This window comes from Xenopus laevis, chromosome 2S (genome assembly GCF_017654675.1).
Source record: "Xenopus laevis strain J_2021 chromosome 2S, Xenopus_laevis_v10.1, whole genome shotgun sequence".
Classification (NCBI taxonomy): domain Eukaryota; kingdom Metazoa; phylum Chordata; class Amphibia; order Anura; family Pipidae; genus Xenopus; species Xenopus laevis.
The window spans coordinates 94,180,729-94,204,018 of record NC_054374.1 but is presented as its reverse complement, the minus strand read 5'-3'; the positions used below and the strand labels follow the sequence as shown (position 1 = coordinate 94,204,018).

General features: G+C 35.6%; 1 long non-coding RNA gene across 1 annotated transcript; it reads left to right on the top strand.

Moving 5' to 3' along the window:
* Positions 1–221: 221 nt before the first annotated feature.
* On the top strand, positions 222–3,576 carry LOC121400354. The gene is made up of 4 exons (XR_005965688.1): positions 222–630; positions 1,000–1,082; positions 2,510–2,545; positions 3,312–3,576. It is a non-coding gene; the product is annotated as an uncharacterized LOC121400354 (long non-coding RNA).
* The last annotated feature ends 19,714 nt before the right edge of the window (positions 3,577–23,290 follow it).

The window sequence follows — 23,290 nt, the reverse complement described above, 5'->3', positions numbered from 1 at the left end:
ATCTGCATATTAATCACCTTTGGCTCCCACCCCACCTGGAAAGGTACATATTGGAAACCAAGTTTTTATTATAAATATGTAGAGTTGTAGAATGTACAGTAGAGATTTTATTACATGTTCATCCATTATTAGGATAACTGCAGGCTACAATAAATAATAGTAAATTATAGATGATATTTATATTCTTTTTTTTTTTTTAAATTTCTTTCTTTATTTTTTTTCATACAAAAAGAAAAGAAGAACAAATTAAACAATACACAAAATAAGGGGGGGAAAGGGTACAAAAAATAAATTCAAGGGGGCGTTGGGGAGGTGGTGTATTAGTCATATATCCCACTGTTCATAACCACTTCGACGTTTGTTCCGTATATGTTCTCCATACATATTTTCTTTTGCTATCTGCTACTTTATTCTCCTCTTGTTTTTCAATTTTGATCTAATGATTCCCTAAATCTGTACCACGGGGTCCAAATCTTCCAATAAGTTACACTGTTATTATGATATAAATACGTTAACTCCTCTAACTGTCTTATTTCTTCTACTGATCTCATCCATTCGTTAAATGAGGGCGGTTCCTTGGATTTCCAATGTTTTGGAATTAGGGATTTAGCTACTTGAATTAGATAAAAGGTAAGTGTATCATCTAGTATCTTGTGATTCTCCAAATTAACATTTAGTAACATTGTTACTTGGTCTTCCATCTGTACCTTGACTGATGTGATATTTTTTACGCTTTCTAATATTTGTTCCCAGTAATCCTTCAGTTTAGGGCAGGTTAACCACATATGTAAATGATTTCCAACTTTATCGTTGCATCTCCAGCACCCGTGATGCTTTTGTGGGTATATTTTATTTAGCCTTGCTGGGGTTAGATGCCACCTTGTAATTATTTTATAGATTGCTTCTTTCATTTTTGACGCCCTGGCTTTTTTGTTTCCTTTCTTAAAAATATTCTCCCACATTTGTTCTGGTATATTGACTCCCAGTTCTTTTTCCCAGGAGCGACAAAACGATGGTAATTTATATTCACCTGAATTGAGAAGAATATCGTATACCTTTGAGAGAGGTTTCATCAGGTCTGGGTCGGTTTCTATTATCTCTTCCCATTGCGTTAACGGTCTGTTCCAGTTTCTCTCTCTTTTCATGCTGATGAAGTAATATAATTGGTTATATCCCCATATATCCCTAGGGTGTTTCCCCCACCTTTCTTGTATTTCCTGTAGAGGTATAATCTTATCTCCTCTGATCAGATCTCGGATTTTTGTGGGTTTTTCCTCCCATTTCTCCCACCTTTGATATGTTCCTCTTTCCAAGCTTGGGGGGTAGTTTGGGTTAAGCATCAATGGTTGTAATACATATGGAGCCCGGGTCAAATGCATATCTATTTTGATCTTATGCCATACTTTAAGGGTGGTTTTTATTAAAGGATGTTGTGTTATCGTTTTAGTCTTTCCCCACTTATCATCCCAAAGCGCATTTTCGGTTGGATAATCTCCCCATTCTTGTTCAATGTTACTCCAATCTTTTTTCCCTTTTTTTGTCATCCAATTTAATATTCTAACCAGATGTACAGCAATATAATATATATATGGGTCTGGGGCCGCCATCCCTCCCTTCTCTTTGGGTTGCGTTAAAGTTTTATAGCTAATTCTTGCTTTTTTCCCATTCCATATGAACCTTATAATCAATGATTTTAGTTTTTTGAAAAATGTTTGCGGTAGGTCTATTGGTAAAACTTGGAATAAATATAATACTTTTGGTATTATGACCATCTTTATAGCTTGTAATCTTCCTGTCCACGACATTTTAATTTTTCCCCATTTATCTATTGATTTTTGTAAGGATATTAACAAAGGAATGTAGTTATCTTGATAGGCCTTCCCCATGTCTCCACATATATTTACCCCTAAGTATTTAATGGTGGATAGTGACCACTTAAATGGGAAGTTTTGTTTAATCTGCAGTGCGGTGTCCTCTTTCACATTTATGTTTACAATCTCAGATTTAGAATAGTTAATTTTAAAGTTTGAGAATTCACCAAATATCTTCAATAATCTTATCAAATTAGGTAGGGTGATTAAAGGGTTCGTTATATAAATCAATAGATCATCAGCAAATGCTGCAGTTTTATATTCTTTGCCCTTTATATTCACTCCCATAATATCCTGATTGTTTCTTATATGTGAGAGCAAAACCTCCATTACCATTAGAAACAGGGTAGGTGATAGAGGACATCCCTGTCTTGTTCCATTAAATATCTGAAATGATTCTGAAAGGGTACCGTTTATTTTTATTTTAGCAGTCGGTCTATCGTATAAGGCCAATATTCTCTGTCTCATTTGCTCCCCAATTCCAAGGTTAATCATTGTTTTCTCCAAGAATGTCCAAGATATTCTATCAAATGCTTTTTCAGCGTCTGTCGTGAGCAGAAGAGTTGGGATATTAAATTTTTTTGTGTACTGTATTATTGATATTGTTTTTGCTAGATTATCCTTTACTTCTCTTTTAGGTACAAACCCTGCTTGATCCTGATGAATAATTGAAGGTAAGTATTGTTTCAGTCTATTTCCTAGTATATAGGCATATATTTTCATATCGTTATTTATTAAAGATATGGGTCTGTAACTTGAACATAATTGAGGATCCTTATCTTGTTTTGGGATGATCGTAATATGTGCTTCCTGGGCCTGAGCATGAAACCCCTTCTCGTCAGATATATTATTAAAATATGGTAGTAATAGGGGTATTAGATCAGTTTTGAATAACTTATAAAACCCAGCTATATACCCGTCTGGGCCTGGGCTCTTTCCCGGGGGCAAGTTATCAATTCCTTCTTCAATCTCTTTATATGTAAAAGGAATTTCTATCTCTAATGCCTGTTCTTCTGTAAGTGGTTTCAGTTTTGCCTCTTTAATAAATTTTTCCATTCTTTCTAGATTAGTTAAGGGTTGATTTTTCTTTTGTATTTTATATAATGTTTGATAATAGTCTTTAAACGATTCTGCTATTCCCTTAGTGTCATGATGAATGATATTCTTTGCATTTTTAATTGCTATTATATTATTATTAGACTGTGTTTCCTTTAATAATTTAGCAAAATGTTTGTTACATTTATCCCCTAGCTCATAAATGTTCTGTTTTGTTCTTAAATATGCCCTTTTAATTTTATGATTTAAAAGACCCTTAAGTTGAATGCGTTTATTTTCCAAAACTATTAGCGTCTTTTGTGCTACTGTTTCTTTATGGGTCTGTTCTAGTTGGGATATTTCTTGTACTAACTTATTAATCTCTTCTTCTCTCTCTTTTTTCAGCTTGGAGCCCAAGGCTATCAGATAGCCTCTTAAGACGCATTTTACAGTTTCCCATAGAGTTGACGATGATATTTCTGGTGTTAAATTGTTTGTTACTATTTGTTTAATCCATTTTTGTATCATATCCTTATTGTCTGCATTATGTAATAGAAATTCATTTAATCGCCAATTAAATTCTGGTTTAATTACTCCTGGTATCATATATTTCGTGATTACCGGTGCATGATCTGATGTTAATGATGTGGCTATATCGGCTTTTTGAAATAAATGTGCCCATTGTTGTGATACCATTATATAATCTATTCGTGAATAAACCTGATATTGCTTTGAATAATGTGAATAGTCTTTTTTTTGTGGGTTCATTGTACGCCATACATCCACTAAGTGGAGATCAGTTAATGATTTTTTTACTCGCTTAAGGTTTTTATAAGATATATTAGTTTTGCCAGAAGAGGAATCTATAAGCGGGTTCAGCGTAATATTGAAGTCACCCCCCAAAATGATTAAACCTTCACTATAGGATTCTAGCACCTGGAGAAAATGTTGTAAATACGGTACCTGTTTGTTATTGGGGACATATACATTTGCCAATGTGCATGCCTGGTTTGCCAGCTTCCCCCTTACTATCACATACCTTCCTTCCGAATCTATTTTATAATCTTTTAATTTAAATGGTAAATCTTTATGGATCAGGATCATTACTCCAGTTGCTTTCTTATCTGGATTATTGCTCATATACATTTGTGAATATATCTTTAGGTTTAGAACCGGTAGATGGTTATGTCTAAAATGTGTTTCTTGCAGCATTATTATTTTGGCTTTGTTATTCTTGCACTCATAAAATACCCTTGCTCTCTTGACAGGTTCATTTATCCCATTCACATTAAATGAAAGGACAGTACATTCCATATTCTTACACATTGCCATAATTTCTGCTAATCCACATTATTGTCTTTGCAAACCAGTTTAATACACACTTTACCTTATCATTACCCAAGGAATTCTTATATTGGAGGAAAAGAAGGAGAACAGTTATGAACCTCAAAAGTATGAACGGGAACAAATGGGGAGGAGGAAGTGAACAAGTCCCCAGTATTTTTACATCAAAGACCACCATGCCCCAGGAGTTTGTCGTACACAACCAATTGATAAAGGAATAAAAGATAAAAGAGTTAGCAACAATCAAAAAAAAGAAAAAAAACCCTTGTCTTGCCCAATCTTTACATTTACCCATCTCATTAACATTTACCTTTCCACATGGGAGATACAGGGGATACGACATATCACGGACTGTAAAGAGAGTCCATTCCGTGACCACGAGAAACAAAAATTTCAAAAAATTCAAAAATAAAAAATTAAGAGAAAAAGCAACAAAAAAAAATATCAGCCGTCTCAGCTTCCCCAGGGATCCTCCCTGGGTCTGAGAGATGTTAACTACGGCTAAGGTGGTTTTACCACTTGTTTGGGGGTATGGATGTGGGATTGACAGCATGGGCAAAGGAAGAAAAAATATTCCAGATCTTCTTATGGGCAACTTCTAGTGCCACCCAACCCTTAAGTTATCTTCTTAATTATGCTTATCATTTTTTTTTTTTTTTTTCCCCTTCTCTTTCTTTTCCCCTCCATTCTACACCTGAACATTCAGATGTTTCCTTATAACAAAAATAATTTTTCAAAATCCTAGGACTATGCTTAAATCAAAAATACTGCTTATACTTTACCCATCTTTGGGTTAGTGTCCTCTTTTACGAACTTCTGCTAGGCCAAGTTCCCAGAGTGTCTTATTTTACTTATAGTCCAACTTGTATCATGGGATCTATGGTCTCCTTTACTTTTCCTTTCTTCACGCTTGTCTTTTTTGAGGCTCCACTTTCTGTCCACTCCTGTTCTTGATCCACCGATAGGTCCGCTTTAATTCTATGCTCATCTGGCCAATCTGGTATCTCTATCAATGGTAGGTGTAGCTTCTTTAGAAAGTTTCCTAGGTCTTTCTCTGATCGCAGTATTGCTGATATTCCGTCTTTGTGGACAGAGAGTGAGAATGGGAAACCCCATCTGTATAGAATCTTTTTCTCCCTCAACAGGTCTGTCAGTGGCCTCAACGCTTTCCTTTTCCTCAATGTAGTTCTTGAGATGTCCTGGAAAAAGGTCAGAGTATTGTCTTCATATATTATATTGTCAACTTCTTTGGCTTTTTGCAAAATCTCATCTTTCACCGCGTAGCTGTATAGTCGGCACAGTATGTCTCTCGGTGCCTCTGGTGGGACCATCTTTGGCTTCTGAAGCCGATGTGCTCTTTCAATCTGGATTTCCATAGTCTTCTCTTTCCCTTTTTCTTTATTTAAAATATTGTTAAATATTTGTTGGAGAAAAGTATTTATATCTTCTTTTAGTATGGTTTCTGGGATGATATTTATATTCTAATGGGAAACTATAGTCTTTACAAGCAAAGTTATGCTGTCACACTTTCACATCATTTTAAAGTGTATAAACGGTACATTTCACACAAAGACCATTTTTTCTCTACTTTTATATTTGTCTAAAAAATAGATCTTTGCAGGAGATTGGACTCAAGGGGCTATTATATTTTCTTACTGTATGTTTAAAGCAATTTCTGAGCAACTCAAGAAGTGGTGTTGCTAAAAATATTCCCCCCCATAAATTCTACTTTTAAAATGCTAAAATTTCTATTTTTCTGTACGTTTTTCTGTACAGTTACAGTACAAATTTATTTTTGTTCAAATGACAGTCGCATTTCCTCAGCCAAATCTGATTTTAGCTACATGAGCTGCAAATTAGAATTAGGATGTTGTAATTAACTGAATTTAAATACATATTAAATTGGTGTAGTGCTGTTGTTATGTAATTTTCTATAGCTCACTATGATTGTTTTTAGCAGCTGTACTTTTGGAAATGAATATTCCATTTTGTGTTGATTGCCATTCTTTTTTGCCACTCTCTTGAACATATCTTTAATTACTTTCTGTGCCACAAATTGCATCAAGAATCACCCAGGGACAGTTTAGAATACATTGTTGGGTTTCATATGAGCACATAGCTGAAAATCTGAAATCTCTGAATAATTTGTATATTGATCATGCGTGTAGATTATTTGGTACCCAATTGCTATTGGCTAAACTATTGTAGTATATTGCTGAGGTGGCCAACCTTTTATTTTAGATTTGCATCATACCGCACAGGTCTGAAATATCAATTACTACAGAAGGCTCTACAACCAGGCCATCCAGATTTTTCCTTACAAAATCCTGTGCTGATGCTTACTACTGATTACATTTAACTAGTGGAACATATGGAACTTTTTGGTTGAATGTATATAATATATTATATACATGCATAGCTGGTCTACCTTAAAGGGTCACAGCATTTACATATCTCATTTCCTCATTGGTGTAAAGAATAAATATAAACAGAAATAAGGTCTTCTGTCTCATTTTTAAACTCTATAAAATATCCAATATTTCTCTATTTCCACAACCACCTTAAAGGAGAAGGACAGCTACCAAGCAAGTTTATTGGTAATAGATTAGCCACCATAGTGTAAGCTAGAATGCTATATTTATTCTGTAGAATGCTTTAACATACCTGAGTAAACAGCTCTAGACGCTGTCTTTGTTTGTTTAGGATAGCAGCTGCCATATTAGCTTGGTGTGACATCACTTCCTGCCTGAGTCTCTCCCTGATCACTCATAGCTCTGGGCTCATATTACAGCAGGGAGGGGAGGAGGGAAGGGGGTAGAGAGGGAGACAGGCGGTAACTGAACATGTTTAAACCCTAGCCCTGGAGGTTTAAGCTGAGAGAAGAAAGTCTAATAAAGAAGCCCATATGTACAAAATAAGGAAAGAAATGCAGAACTCAGAGCAGCATTACTTTGAGGGTTTACTGGTATATTCATATAGAGATTTCTGATAAAGCTTACTTAGTTTTAACCTTTCCTTCTCCTTTAAGATTGTTATAATTCCTAACTTAAAATAGCTGTCTAGGAAATGGGTCAAAAAGTAAATTTTAAAATATGCGCCCCTCCACCAATACATATCCTCATGTCCCTAGTTATTTGTGAAGTAAGGGGCCTGATTTGCATTCATAAATGTGTTTCTTATTGTGTGTACTAGCTGGAGCCACGTCGTCTCGTCTCACTGTGTATTCGTATACTGCTGAGATGACAATAAAGTTTACTTTGACTTTAGAATGTAAAAGAGAACAGTTACAAAAACAAAGCAAAAAGCAAGAACCTGTTGTTAATAAATAAAGTCTTTAAGGAGAAAATATTTTCTTATTCTTCTTTACAATGCCTGTCACATATTTTTGGGCTTAGGCAGGCTTAATAACAGATGGGAGGAAGGGTAAAAATGGAAAAGACAAAAGACAAGACGCTGTCCAATCATCAGCTGTTGTGGCATAGAATGCAGTGCTGAGTGGAGTTTCTTACCCTGTCTCATGGTTGTAGCACCCCATGGCTAACCCACTGGTCCTTCATATTAACCCTTTCAAGTTTTCTCAACAGTATCTTTAATTTGTAATTCACATGGAGACAAGCATAATCCCTATATTTAGACTCTAGACCAGTAGTTACCAAATGGTGGGCTCCTCCTAGGGCGTTCCAAAACAGGCGATTCAATCCCCAGCCTGAAGTTCAGTACTGTTAGTAAAACGTAGCCCAAATATTTCTTAAAAGTAAAAAATCTTTATTAGGATATACATTAGCCTAATTCGTTTCGTGCCAAGATGGGCACTTACTCATAGGCTGTCCTATGAAGTTCCCATCTCTGCATGAAACGTGTTAGGCAAATGTATGTCCTATTAAAGATTTTTTACTTTTAAGAAATATTTGGGCTACTTTTTTACTAAACAGTAGGTCACTCGTGAATTTTTGTTTTTGAAATCCTACTTGTTCAACCATACCAAATCACCACACAACACCACACATTGTCACATCAATTTGTGTATTGATTTTCAACTACCTCTGTGTAAAGATCTAGCTTTCGCACAAAGCACCTTCCATCAGAATGTACACCTGAATTTTCTAATGACAGATTAGGTAATATAGTGGCGTCAAATGCTGGGTTCATGCAGCGTAAAATAAAACACACGCCTTGATAAATTTGCTATTTATTGTAGACAGATTTTACTCTTTTTTTTTTGGGTTAATAATTTTACACAGTATGTTGACTAGGCCCCTTAATATCATGTGGCTTTTACTCTGAACACCTGAATTTTTATTCACAGGTGACGGCAGTTGTTTTTTTTTTTCTAGATTACACTTCCTGTGCCTACTCATATCTTACAACCTGAGACTATGTGCTTATATTAACTCTTTGAAAGGTTCACTATAATGTATTATTTATAGAGAAATAATCTGGATCATAAAGTATCTATGTATTTATTTGTTGAAGTTCAGACACGCAGCTTAAGCTATGGAGTCTTTTTCAGCAAGTAAAATTATTTAGCATTAGTTCCCCCTATATTTAATTTCATTTTCTCTGAACATATGCCTTCATTTATAAGCTTTTCTTATGCTTTTCAATCAAGTGGTTTTAAAAGCTACCATAGCTAATAAGAAAGAAATGAATTGTACACTAGGCACATTTTACAGCGCCAGCATGAACTGAACAAAGCACATTTTTTCCTTCTGTACTTACACTTTAATACCAGCAAAAGCGAGAACAATGCACTTGATTAGGGTTTTCTGCAGGGATTCTGAGAAAATGCAGAGCAGTGGCTTTCTGGTTATGATAACTACATGGCTGTCACATCAGAGCAACTGGGAAGTTTGAAATCTAAGGAAAAACAAAAGAAGGGACAGAGAGAGGCTAATCAAAGAAAATGTTTTGCTTGACATTAAGAAAGACTAACGTAAATGACACACAGTTGTGTAATTATTGTAGATTCTAGGTTCTACAATAGTGGGAACAAACTGAAAGCTGTATAGTAGGTTATACAATATGTTCTTGTAGCAGTTCAGCAGAGAACACAATTATGGACATAAGATGTAGACAATCGTTTATAATTAAATCGTTTATACAATGTGTGTGGGTATCTAGGTTTTTACAAACCAAATAGTCAGGGTTTAATTTAAAGGTAAAATGGTGTTATGAAATGAATAGAGGGATACTAAGCACATGACAACAGGGGGCTGGAGGAGGTATAAAGAAGGCACAGGTGTACGATGAAAGAAAGACGATAGCTGCACATAAAAAAATATGTTGCGTCCACCAACTGTGAGAGTGAATACTTATATTGAATTCACTCCGTAGGTCTGAAATGATACTGTATGTTCTGATGGATTTATAACAGAGTTCACAGTGGCTGCACTGTACATCTGCTGCCAAAGCTGCTACTGATGCCCACCACATTTATAACTGTGCATATGTCAAGAAAGGGGCACTGTTAAGATGCATTCAGGTGCTAAACTATTTCATTACAGTCAGTATGGTTGTAACATTTTCATTGTAACATTGATGTACATATATTGTTCCTATGTGAAACAGTTTTGTTCAATAAATGATGCCCAGGCAGACCAACCAGGTTTGCTCTTTTCTCCTAGTTCCTTTATCAATGGGGCATCAGATGCATACCCAATATGGCAGTCACGTATGTGCATTTGATTCAACCGGCTACTTATTGTGCATCACTGGGTGTCAATTATAGGCATCAGCTGAGGGTCAAACATTACTAAACAGCCCTTCTGACATGGCGAATCAAAAGCTTTTATTTTAATGTATAAGTATCTACATACCAGTAAAACAGTTGTATGCAAGCAAAACAATACAACTATTTGCAACTTTATTGTGTCTTTAATAATACATTGTCATATATACCTGTTATGCTGTAAACTCTTGCGGTTTTGTCACTCTTTCTGTTTTTTAAAACGGAAGTTATAACCTAGGGATTTCATTTCCAATATCTCTATTTTTTATCAATATTTGTTTTTCTTGCAAGCTATATCTTTTTCTTATTCCTTTTTACAGTTTGTCTCAGAGAAGTTAATTTACAGCCTACTCAATAATGGCTGGGAAAAAATAGCAGAAACCATTATGGTATCTATTTCTTCCAAGTGACTGTTTTTTCCACAGACACTATATTTATTTTTGTTCTGCAACTAAGGAGCATAGGAGCACAGAAAGAAGCAACTAATAGCAGATATGGCTTAAAGAACATATTTTTTAGTTGAATTATTGGATGCACCACCCAGTTATTCACAGTGGACAGAATGACTAAACAAACAAACTTACTTTGGAACCAACTTTCTCATAACTTCACGTGGCTAGATCAATATTTGTACTCCTTTGATCTTATTTTTATTGTTTATGAAGGATCTTCTATGAATTATTGTTTTTCACATGGTTTGTGGTTATTTTAGAGGTTAGGCTGAGTGCATGTGCTGGTCAGCATTACTATTGACTTGGAAAATGGATTATGCATAGGAATGAAATGAAATACTGTGTCAAGAGAATACATTAGGTAATCAACATTTCTCCAAAGTAATCAGCCACAAATGGTTTTTAGAGGGACAATGGCACTGAGATGTGTCTTTATAAACAACTCATATTTAAATGCCTGTTAAAATTATACTATGTAATTAAAATAAATACAGGTTCAGTCTTGATAAAAATTATTTCTAGTTTATTGAACCGGCACCATATCATTTTTAGCTGTTACAGGACAATAAGTGAACTGACATTCCTCTTTTTTAACAGGTAAGGAGCATTTTCTCAGTGGGCAGATTAGAGTGGTCATGAATAAGTTTAACAATTTATTATATAACACAAGATCTACATGATTGCTATTCAACATTACTCAATTTAATTTCAAATGCAGCAAATTCTAAGTGGCTCCCATGGTGCCAGTTCCTGGCTGGTGTTTGTGTCAAAGTGGTCTTAAATGCAAGAAAACACTTCACCACTCAAAATCCAAAATACTAAAAGTTTTATGCTGAAAAATAACTATAATAGTAATAGTTTTGCAATACAGTTCATTTAACTGGGCAATATCTGTGGATTTCTACACATACAAAGCTGACAGGTATGAGATGTTGCTATGAACACTTGTGCCTCTTTTTATGGAAATTTGTATCGGCTGAACTGTTTCTCATAAGCTTTAGCAGTACTGCTATTAAGTAAGGTTTATCCCCATCCCCTAAAATATGAACTCCTTATTTAAAAGTCTAATGAGCTATATGTGGAGGAAGATAGGGGTTTGTTTATATGCATGACTTTATGATGGACTGCTAATTTGTTTTGACTGTACTCATTTAAACCAGGAAGTAGAATTTCAGATTTTTTTCTGTTTAGTTCAAGAAATAACAATAACCACACAATGGGAAACTTAGCACAAGCCTATCACTAAACTAATGCTATATACAGTGGATACTTTTACTTCTAGTAAGTCCATCTTATTTCATATTCTCTTTCTGCATGTTGTGCTTTCCTAAGATCTGGTTTGTCTCCCCTGTTCATATATTACATTTTTCTATAAATTACATTTTTCATAATTTGCTTTGTAGATTCTCAAGCTTGACTAAACATTCTATCACCCCAAAATACCTCACAAAATGTCTCGGAAATTCAGTCAACTCAGTTCGATATTCATTAAATAGGAGAAGAGTGTCTAAATTAAGCTGATTTTATCAAGGTCCAACTGTATGCTACACTCTGGAGTAGTACTTTCATTGTTTTTTTTTCTTTTTTTAAACTTTGATTTGGTAGATTTCAGTTCTAGCTCTATTCTAGCAAAAATATGCAATGCATTGTAGTGTCAGGATTTGCAATATACCAAGACACAGAGGCACATGTTAGATTGAGTATCTAAGCCCCATTTTCAGTAAGCTTTATCTTTTTCCCTAAGTGCATAAAGGAGAATTTCATGGAAACTGTACTGCAAGGCTTGGCTGTACAATGGAGAATAACTGCAGCCAAAAACTAGACAAAAAAGGAATCGATGAGAAATCAAGAACAGGCAGCTCACTGGAAACAGGATAAGAACAGTAATGGATATTTATATACACTAAAAAGTGAACTGACTAATATGCAACACATGCAGGTAACACAGAACCGCTATGTAGTTAAATTACAACTAAGCCTGAACATATTCAGTCATCTTGAACCTCATTAAAGCTTAAAGGGATTCTGTTATGATTTTTTGGTGTAGTTTTTATTATTAAATTACATTGTTTACACTGCAAATAATTCATCTTACAATATAAAATTTCATTTCTGAATCTGCAAGTGTATTTCTTTAGTTATAATATTGGTGTGTAGGCAGGTAATTTTGCTTGGTCATGTGCTTTCAGAAAGAGCCAGTGCTGCACTATGGAACTGCTTTCTGGCAGGCTATTGTTTCTCCTGCTTAATGTAACTGAATATGTTGCAGTGGGACCTGGCCATTGCGGCCATTTTGGGACCTTCCCATTGTTCTGTTGTTAGGCTGCCGGGGGGAGAAGGGAGGGGGTGATATCACTACAACTTGCAGTACAGCAGTAAAGAGTGACTGGCGTTTATCAGAGCACAAGTCAAATGACTTGGGGCAGCTGGGAAACTGACAATATGGTGCAAATTTACTTATGGTTGAATATCAAGGGTTAATTAACCCTCTATATTCGACTGCCGAATTGAAATCCTTCGACTTCGAATATCGAAGTTGAAGGATTTACCGCAATTCGTTCGATCGAACGATCCATCAATCGAACAATTTTTCTTTGACCTGAAAAAGATAGCAAAGCCTAGTGGCGAACTAGGGGGTCGAAGTTTTTTTTTAAAGAGACAGTACTTCGACTATCGAATGGTTGAATAGGCGAACGATTTTTAGTTCAAATCGTTTCGAAGTCGAACTCGTACTCGAAGGTCGAAGTAGCCCATGCGATGGTCGAAGTAGGCAAAAAAAACATTTGAAATTCAAAGTATTTTTTATTCTATTCCTTCACTCGAACTAAGTAAATGGGCCACTATGTCTAGCCCCATGTCAGATTTCAAAATTGAATGTAAAAAAATTAATTCGGCATGCATGGATTTGCTGTGAATTTCCATGTTTCACCCTCTGCGAATAAATTCAAGAAACTGCTGCAAAAATTCACCTGTGAAAAATCCAGCAACAAAAAAATGTGTTGAATGTTAAAATTGGTGCGTGCAGAAAAATTGTCACGCATCAAAATTATTCGGATGCCCATTGACTTTAATACATTTGGACAAAATTTTCCTCCCATCAAAATTGACACACGCCAAAATTATTTTGATTCTGATTGACTTTTTGAATTTTTTCACCATTTAGTGAATTTTTTCACTGTTTTTCTAATTTTTCAGCGATGGGAAATGGGACAGATTCGCCCACCACTAATATTAACTGATGCGTTTTGAAAAAAAAAACATTTTTCCCCATGACAGTATCCCATTAAAGGTAAGAAAAGATGCATTGAACACAACTTTATGAAAATGTGTCAAGTCAATGCAAAAATATATGTTAGATATTATTCTAACCAGTATATTTTTAAAATTAGTTCCCTCATAAATTCTGCTCATTTCTTTATAGGACATGTAAAGCCTACATTTTCCTACCATGTATATAAGTTGAGCAAATCTTCCCCACCCAAGCCACATAATTTGTCCTGCATATACCCCTCCATTTGCCAGCACCATCACATTTTCCTAAAACAAATAGCAGCTTTGGCCATTATCCCTCTGACACATCATCAGTAACATTGACATCTGCAATCAGGACATGTATGTAAAGTTCATGCAATGCAGAATGCAGGTTTACACAGGCACAACATACTTTGATAAAAAGTTCAGCTGGGTTTGAGCACTGTAATGGTTAAGCTGAGCTCAGGAGAAGTGGTTAAGAGGAAAAAATAGGATCAGACAGCTAGAGTTTTTATGGGAACCAGCAATGCTATCTCTTCATTGGTTTTTAGACTGGAGGGTGTGTTTAGTAATCTGAGCTGAGTAGAATTGAACATGCTCATGAGCCAACAGCCAAAGTAAATTCCTGATGGAGATGGCAGAGTCATTAGAGGTATAGAAGGATTTCTAAGTGATTAAGGGGATGCTGCAGACATACAGTTAACCTTTTAACAACCTCAGGGGCAGGTATCTACAGATTTCAAAGAGGCTGTTGTAGGGTGGATTTACATGTCCTTTATCTTCAATTTTTAACATACAATGTTTCCTTGTACTCTGTTCTAAGCCAAATCTGTGATATGTTTATCTATCAAACCTTTCACCTTATAAAACGTACCCAATATTCAAGGTCATATGACAACAATTCAAACCCATAACCTATCCGTTCCTTGCCCGTAAATTCAAAGTTAGCTTTTATGGCCAACTAGACATTAAGCCAGTTAAATTAACGGGCGCTAGAGGTCCGTGGGGCACATGCGCAGTAGCGCAATCCCACGGACACAGGGACTGGACGCAGAGACACTTCAACTTTATTATATAGGATTGTGGCAAAAGTTAGAAATGTTATCATGACTGTACATGCACTGAGATCATTCCATCCACTCCCTAAAAGCAATGCCGGCATATTGATGCCAAAGTCAGGTTAAAACCCTGTCCAGCCCGGAATTTAAGGAACAATAATAGGTCTTACCCTGATAAATCCCGGTTGTGCTTTATTATATTCTGGAATATCACATTTTGGCCTGTCTTGACTATTCCTGGTTGCTGTGTGCCTATACCTGAGCCTGCACTTATAATTCTGGCAAATCTTTCTGTCACTTCTGCTGTTACTTCTCCCTTTAAACAGCATTTCACATACAACTCATACCATAGCATCTTACTTATTGACCAAGGCATTTTAGCTAAGCATCTATTAACATCTGTAAGTTATCAAGTTATCATGTCTTAAAACATTTATTTTGTATAATATAATTAGAATAATAATAGTAGAATAAATAGTTTACTTATTTACAGGTTTATGCCTTGCCCTCGAAAACCAAAAGCTATGGAATTGAATCCCTAACATGATTTCTGCTTGCTTAGCTTGTTTAATGCAGTCATATGCATTTAAATACAATGAGCATGGCTCAACACTGCTAATAGTAAAGAAGAACTAAAGCTTAACTATAGAAGTAAGCTAGAAATGTTATACATTTTGTTTTGAGCTTCTGTACCAGCCAAAGGCAACCACAGCCCTATAGCAGGGAAGATCTATGTCTCCAAAGATGCCCCAGTAGCTCCCCATCTTCTTTTCTGCTGATTCACTGCACATGCTCTGTGCTGCTGTCACTTACTGAGCTTAGGGACCCACTCACAATATACAGTACACATAGAATAGAAATGTCACAGTATTAGTAATTAATACAGATAATTACTACATGGCAGTACTGAAACCAGTGCAATTAGCATCAGAATTTAATAATCAGCCCTGTAGCATCAACTTATATTACAGACAAACTTCATTTTCTGCTTGATAATTTGTGATGACTCCTAAGCTTAGCTTCTCAACAGCTGCTCACTGAGCATGTGTGTGTCACAGATACTTTCCAAGATGGCGACCCCTGTGACAAGTTTGAAGTCCTGGATCATTGCTGCTATTGATATGCTGAAACCTTAAGCTGGTGCAATAAGTTCAGTATATAAAATATGGCATTTTTAGCCACATTCATTTTTAGGGTTTAGTTGTCCTTTAAGGGTTCAACTTGACTTGGATCATGTACTCCCCTGCTTCCTCTGCACTGTGTGCATGTTATGTGCCTATATATACTTGTACCATAAAAATGTAAAATACCAATACACTGTTGCCAAATAAACTACTACTGCAAGTAGCTTATTTGGCAAAATGCCATTAGATGCAGAACTGCCACATTTCAGAAAGACATATTGCAGCTTCTCAAGCAGCACAACACAGATTAAAAGCTACAGTTTTAGACCAAGCAAGAAAAACTTTTTGTGCTTGAGGCTATTTGTATGATGGTAGAATGACTAATTTAATTGAAAAATGTTATGTGCCAGGTGCACACATCAAAGGCTTTTCCAGATGTCTTTTTACATTTTTATTTACATTGAAATCTTCCCAAATCCTCAATTTCCTTCATTTTTATTGCACGACATTTCTCTTATTTTAAAATCATAATTATTCGATATGATGAATTACTAAATGACTTTTCTATAATATGTAAAATTATTTTTTAATATTATACCTTCTTTTCTTTTTTTCACATGCCAAATATCAACTTTTTTTTACTTTGTATTCAAAGTGGCTTCATAAAAATTGTCGTTCTGGTTTTATGCATTTAAATCACTGCAGTCAGTACAATAAATCCTTCCTACCTATTTTTGAATTTAAAATATTATGAAGAGAATTAGAAAGAAATCCATCCAACTGCAGGACACAGCAGATGATGGTTAGAAAATATATCATAAAGCTTATGTGCTTTATTTAAAGCTTTGAATAGAATTTCATGGTTTTCTAATATATGTTCCATAAACGTGACTATATTATTAAATTAAGTAAGTAAAACACACAAATTACATTTTCTGAGATTAACGGATGTCATTCTCATTGAAATGTATATATGATTGTATTTCTGCTAAAAAAAATCTAAACAGATAAAGAGTCAAGACAATGAGATGTAAAAGAACAGTAACACCAAAAAATTAAAGTGTTTTAAAGTAATGAAAATATCATGTACTGTCGTCCTGCACTGGTACAACTGATGTGTTTGCTTCAGAAACACTACTATAGTTCATATCAACAAGTTGCTGAATAGCAATGGCGGAAATTGAAGAAAAAAAACTTCGAATTTCGAAGTGTTTTTTGGGCTACTTCGACCATCGAATGGGCTACTTCGACCTTCAACTACGACTACGACTACGAATCGAACGATTCAAAGTAAAAATCGTTCGACTATTCGATCATTCGATAGTCGAAGTACTGCCTCTTTAAAAAAAACTTCGACCCCCTACTTCGGCAGCTAAAAGCTACCGAAGTCAATGTTAGCCTATGGGGAAAGTCCCCATAGGCTTGCCTAAGTTTTTTTGATCGAAGGATATTCCTGAGATTAAATCCTTCGAATCGTTCGATTCGAAGGATTTAATCGTTCGATCGAAGGAATAATCCTTCGATCGTAGGATTTGCGCTAAATCCTTCGACTTCGATATTCGAAGTCGAAGGATTTTAGTTCCTAGTCGAATATCGAGGGTTAATTAACCCTCGATATTCGACCCTTCATACATCTGCCCCTAAGGGGCTGATTCACTATGGGTCGAATATCAAGGTTTATTTACCCCTAGATATTCGACTAGGAATTGAAATCCTTCGACTTCGAATATCGAAGTCGAAGGATTTAGCGCAAATTCTGCGATCGTACGATCGAAGGATTATTCCTTCGATTGAACGATAAAATCCTTCGAATCGAACGATTCGAAGGATTTTAATCCAACGATCGAAGGAATATCCTTCGATCAAAAAAACTTAGGCAAGCCTATGGGGACCTTCCCCATAGGCTAACATTGACTTCGGTAGCTTTTATCTGCCGAACTAGGGGGTCGAAGTTTTTTTTAAAGAGACAGTACTTCGACTATCGAATGGTCGAATAGTCGAATGATTTTTACTACGAATCCTTCGATTCGAAGTCGTGGTCGAAGTAGCCCATTCGATGGTCGAAGTAGCCCAAAAAAACCTTCGAAATTCGAAGTTTTTTTTACTTCGAATCCTTCACTCGAATTTAGTGAATCGGCCCCTTCCCATTCATTTCTATGGGGTTTTTAAAGGCATATTTATCAAAGGGTGAAATTTCACTTTCACCCATTGATAAATACGCCTTTCAAAATCCCATAGAAATGAATGGAGAGCTACAGAATTTCACTCTATTGGCGGAACTTAACTCTTTGATAAATTTACCCCCAGGACTTGTACCAGGACTCCAGCACTGCAAGGTACAAGTGCTACCCACTGAGCCACCACACTGCCTACTTGCTCTGATATGTATTTATCATAAAAAAAAATCACAGTTTTTTGTTTGTGCAAAGGCATGCAGTTCCGCATTATGAATAGTTTTTCCATTGCCAACTTTTATAACATTCCTTGTAAGCATTTTTATGTTTACACATATGTCTTAGACATAGTATTAAAGTTGTTTATATCGGTAATATAGATATATATTTTATAGAGGACTATGAATGCCCAACTGTAATTTATAAAGCACTTGGTCACAAGTCCTGGAACACCATAGTGATTTTGAATACCCATATGAATTCTAGTAGTGGATTTATTATATTTATATCTACATATTCTAATACTATTGGCAACTTGTACAGCATTGATTGTCATATAGATGCTGCTGTTAGAAAGTGCTCAAGAGGGTCTGGCATGGAATTTACAGGAGCTAAAATATAACTGGGATCTTATGAACCAGGGACTGGTGATCAGTCTGATCAAGAAATATTTTCCCCAGCAGTCTTTTAAATACAAAAGAATCCTCCAATAAAAATTTAATTTTTGTAGCAAACGGCTGACTGAGGTACAAACCTGAATTCGTTCTTATGAATCCCACTCTACATTTACCTACCATCAAACAAAATACCTGGGATGTTCCCTCAGATATTACTTACAAATATAGTTTTTGACATAATTTCTTGAGGTAAAGGTCCATTCTGTGTTCATCCACAATCTACAAATAATTATAAGGGTTTACGTTGTTACCCTATCTAATCTCTGTACGTGGAAAAGAACAAGCAAGAGAAGTCTGAAGGAGAAATTATGAATGACAATGCAGGTTTGGAAACATATTTTTATTCATGCTGCAAAATGCACTTTAATCGCCTGCAGAACCTGCATGAAGAGCTTACGGAAAGCTTGCAAAGTGTAAGAGCAAGTGAAAGTGAAAAGGTAATTGGGAAATGGGATTTACCTCCAAGTTTTAATCCTTGGAATTCTGTCAAAATTGTTCTATTAGGAAGCCTGATCATCACTTTCAAAATCCTGAGGCGTGTTCAGTTATACACTCCAGGCATGTTTGATAAATGAACCATAGCAGACGCCTTTCATGCAAGGTCTCCTTTTCTGTTACTTTATAAGAGCAAACGTTGGAAAGAAAGCAAAATACTTACAAAACTACATACAGATATACCCAGTAAAACAAGGCTGGATTAACTGCTTGTTGGAATATGAATACAAATAGAGGTTAACATAAAAAGTGTCTCATGTAGACACTGAAACAAAAGGATTTTATTTTAACAAGAAACAGGGCTGAAGAGTTGAGGAATACATGTAAGTATGGGATCCCTTATCTGAAAACTTGAGGGTTCAACATTGTTTTATTTCCAGACTGTGTTATACCTTAAAACCCTTGAACAGGAAATTTGATCATTGTTAACGTCTGTATTTACTTCGCTGCAAAACCAGTTACATTTATTTGACTTCTTAGATAAATTGACAAACCTGCTTTGTTTCATTATTTCTAATGTCCCTCAGGACATAAATTCCTGTAATATTTTAAATCAAATTAATCTCTCCTACTCTGTCTGTCTCTCTCGCCATCCTCTTTTTTTTTTCAGTGATATACTTTAAGACGTACTGACCCATCTGGTCAAGGTGATCTTCAAATATTTTGCCCTTAGCTTTTAAAAAGGAATATCATGCCACTAACATTTGTTCATGTATTTTGTATTAGTAGCTAAAATTACCTCCCTCCAGGCTGAGATAACAATAGCTTATTTGTTAATAATAAAGCAGATCTAAAAAAGACAAAATTAAAAAATTAAAGGTTCAAACAATGGACATTTCAAGGCACTGAAATGATACAAGAACTTAAAGGGATACTGTCATGGAAAAACATGTTTTTTCCAAAATGCATCAGTTAATAGTGATGTTCCAGCAGAATTTTGCACTGAAATCCATTTCTCAAAAGAGAAAACAGATTTTTGTATATTCAATTTTGAAATCTGACATGGGGCTAGACATTTTGTCAGTTTCCCACCTGCCCCAGTCATGTGACTTGTGCCTGCACTAGGATGGAATTACTTTCAGGCAGGCTGTTATTTCTCCTACTTAATGTAACTGAAGGAGTCTCAGTGGGACTTGGTTTTTACTATTTAGTGCTGTTCTTAGATCTACCAGGGAGCTGTTATCTTGTGTTATGGAGCTGTTAACTCGTTACTTTACAATTGTTCTGTTGTTAGGCTGCTGGGGGGGGGGGAAGGGAGGGGGTGATATCACTCCAACTTGCAGTACAGAAGTAAAGAGTGATTGAAGTTCATCAGAACACAAGTCACATGACTGGAGGCAGCTGGGAAATTGACAATATGTCTAGCCCAATGTCAGATTTCAAAATTGATCTGTTTGCTCTTTTGAAAAATGGATTTCAGTGCAGAATTCTGCAGGAGCAGCACTATTAACTGATGCATTTTGAACATGTTTTCCCATGACAGTATCCCTTTAACAGTGCTAAACACTGTAAAATTAAATATTAAATTCAAATATAAGTTTAAATATTCAGAGTATGAAATGTGGAAAAGTCAGATACACACACAGTTGTTGAGGCTTTTCAGGAAATAGGGGTGCACATCTGGAGAGTAGGAGTAACTGAGAACCAGACTGAGCACATTAGAAAGGATGCTAGAGACAGAGCCATTAACCTGTAGAGACATTCCAATGAAAGAGAGACCTATCTCTGGGGAGGTATGTGCATAGAAACAATACTGGATTCAATTATATAGGGGTGTAAATATTTCAATGCCCTGCAAATTTTAACCAAAACAGGGAGGTGAACAGTGAAAGTAATACATCTCATGTTAGAATGAAGAATTTCAGCACAGCCTTGCATGGTATATTTTGTATAAGCCAATTAGTATAAAAGAAATGATGGATTAGGTATTAGGCCACATGCAGAACAAAAAAAGATGTATAACAATTTGAACAAGACTTCTACAGTATCATTTTCTTTAATTTAGACTGAACTGTTTTGAAATTTCCTTTAAGCAATTGCCTTGCTTCCTTCTTTTAAGCAATTAAACACTTGGGTCCCAGGTTCAATTCCAGTGAAAGAACTAGTTGTTTGGTTTACCTGTGTATGTGCGGGTTTCAGCTATGTACTCCGCCCAACTCTTCCATATCTGAGTTTTGTCTCATACTCAAAACATGCAAGAACTTTAAATAATGATAACTGACCACTGTTTGTGGATTGCAAGCCTCGCTGGCACACCTAGGGGCCGATTCATGAAGCTCGAGTGAAGGATTCGAATGAAAAAAATTCGAATTTCGAAGTATTTTTTTGGTACTTCGACCATCGAATTGGTTAAATTCGTTCGAATTCGAACGAAATCGAACGAATCGAACGAAAAATCGTTCGACTATTCGACCATTCGATAGTCAAAGTACTTCCCCTTTAAAAAAAACTTCGACCCTCTACTTCGGCAGGTAAAACCTACCGAAGTCAATGTTAGCCTATGGGGAAGGTCCCCATAGGCTTGCCTGTGATTTTTTGATCGAAGGATTTTACTTCGATCGTTGGATTAAAATCCTTCGAATCGTTCGATTCGAAGGATTTAATCGTTCGATCGAACGAAAAATCCTTCGATCGAACGATCGCAGGATTAGCGCTAAATCCTTCGACTTCGATATTCGAAGTCGAAGGATTTCAATTCGAGGGTCGAATTTCGAAGTATTTTTAACTTCGAAATTCGACCCTTAATGAATCTGCCCCAAAGTGATGTGAATGATATCTCATCTATGTAAATGTTGTGATATGTGATGGCACTCTATAAAATAAAATACACAGTAGACTATGTGCAACTGAATGCTGATATCAACGCAAGAAAATCGGGTTTTCAGGCAACTACCAATTGGAAGCAGTCACCTTTTCTGCTTTTAAAAATAACCTCCTCTTAGATTCAGTCTTACAAGTAGTGGGACACAATTTATAATTCTCTGGTTAGTAAATGCAAATGTCTGATTTTTCCCCAGGCACAGATTTGCGGCAAAATTCTGCACTTCATCCTCTGCAAAACTGGGACAAAAATCTGCCATGAAACATTTTGGCGCAACAAAAAAGTTGCTAAAACAAAATAATCACAGAGACAAAAACTTCCCCTAGGCAAAAAATTGCCACAAGAAAAAAGCCCAATGACTTTAATGCATTTAGGGAGAAATGTGATAAAATTTGCAAAGAGCAAAACTTTGCGAATAAAGATTTGCCTATCGCAATGTAATATTCTTCTTTAGGCTTTTATTGCATGGCGAATCTTTAACACCTGCTCTGGAGTTTTGTAAAAAAAAATCTCTGCAAAAATGGATTGCAAAATTTTATTACATATACTGCGAATGTTCGTTGTAGAAATTTGGTCGCAAACTTTGCGAGGAAGTCGTTGAGGTCTTTAATTGGTAAAAAATAGCACAAACATTCTTCTGTATGCATGAGAAAAAAATTGTCACTCGTGTAAAAAATTGTTGCGCATAAAAAATTTTTTTTACGCCTATTAACTTCAATGTGTTTCATACATTTTTTGCCATTTCGCAAATTTTTCCACAGTTTCACGATTCTTCTGCGAAGTGAAATGGGACAGATTTGCTCATCACTACTGAACAATTATAAGTAATTTTATTTGAAAAACAAAACCAGAAGGTCACTTCAAGATAACCGCTGACACATCTTTCAGACTTTGAGGAATATCTCAAATATCTAGTGCTCTAAACTTATGAAAATAAGAATATTTTTAAATTAAAATGACTGGATACAGCAAGAACATAGGCAATTGGTTCATTACATAAAGCAACTGGAAGGTTTTATTTCTCCTTGTGAAGGGGTTAGTACACTAAATAATGATTAGCTGTACAGACTTGTGGAAGCAGTACAGCATTTGGGTTTCTTATCCAAATGTTGTAAAAATACAAATATGTGTATGGCTACATTTTATTGGGCTCTAGCACTTGCATTGAGAAAGGGGATGCTGTCATTTGTCTTGATATTCTTAATTACATTTCCCATTGGATGCTGGCCAGAACATTGCAAATCCTTCTCTGTCTTTAT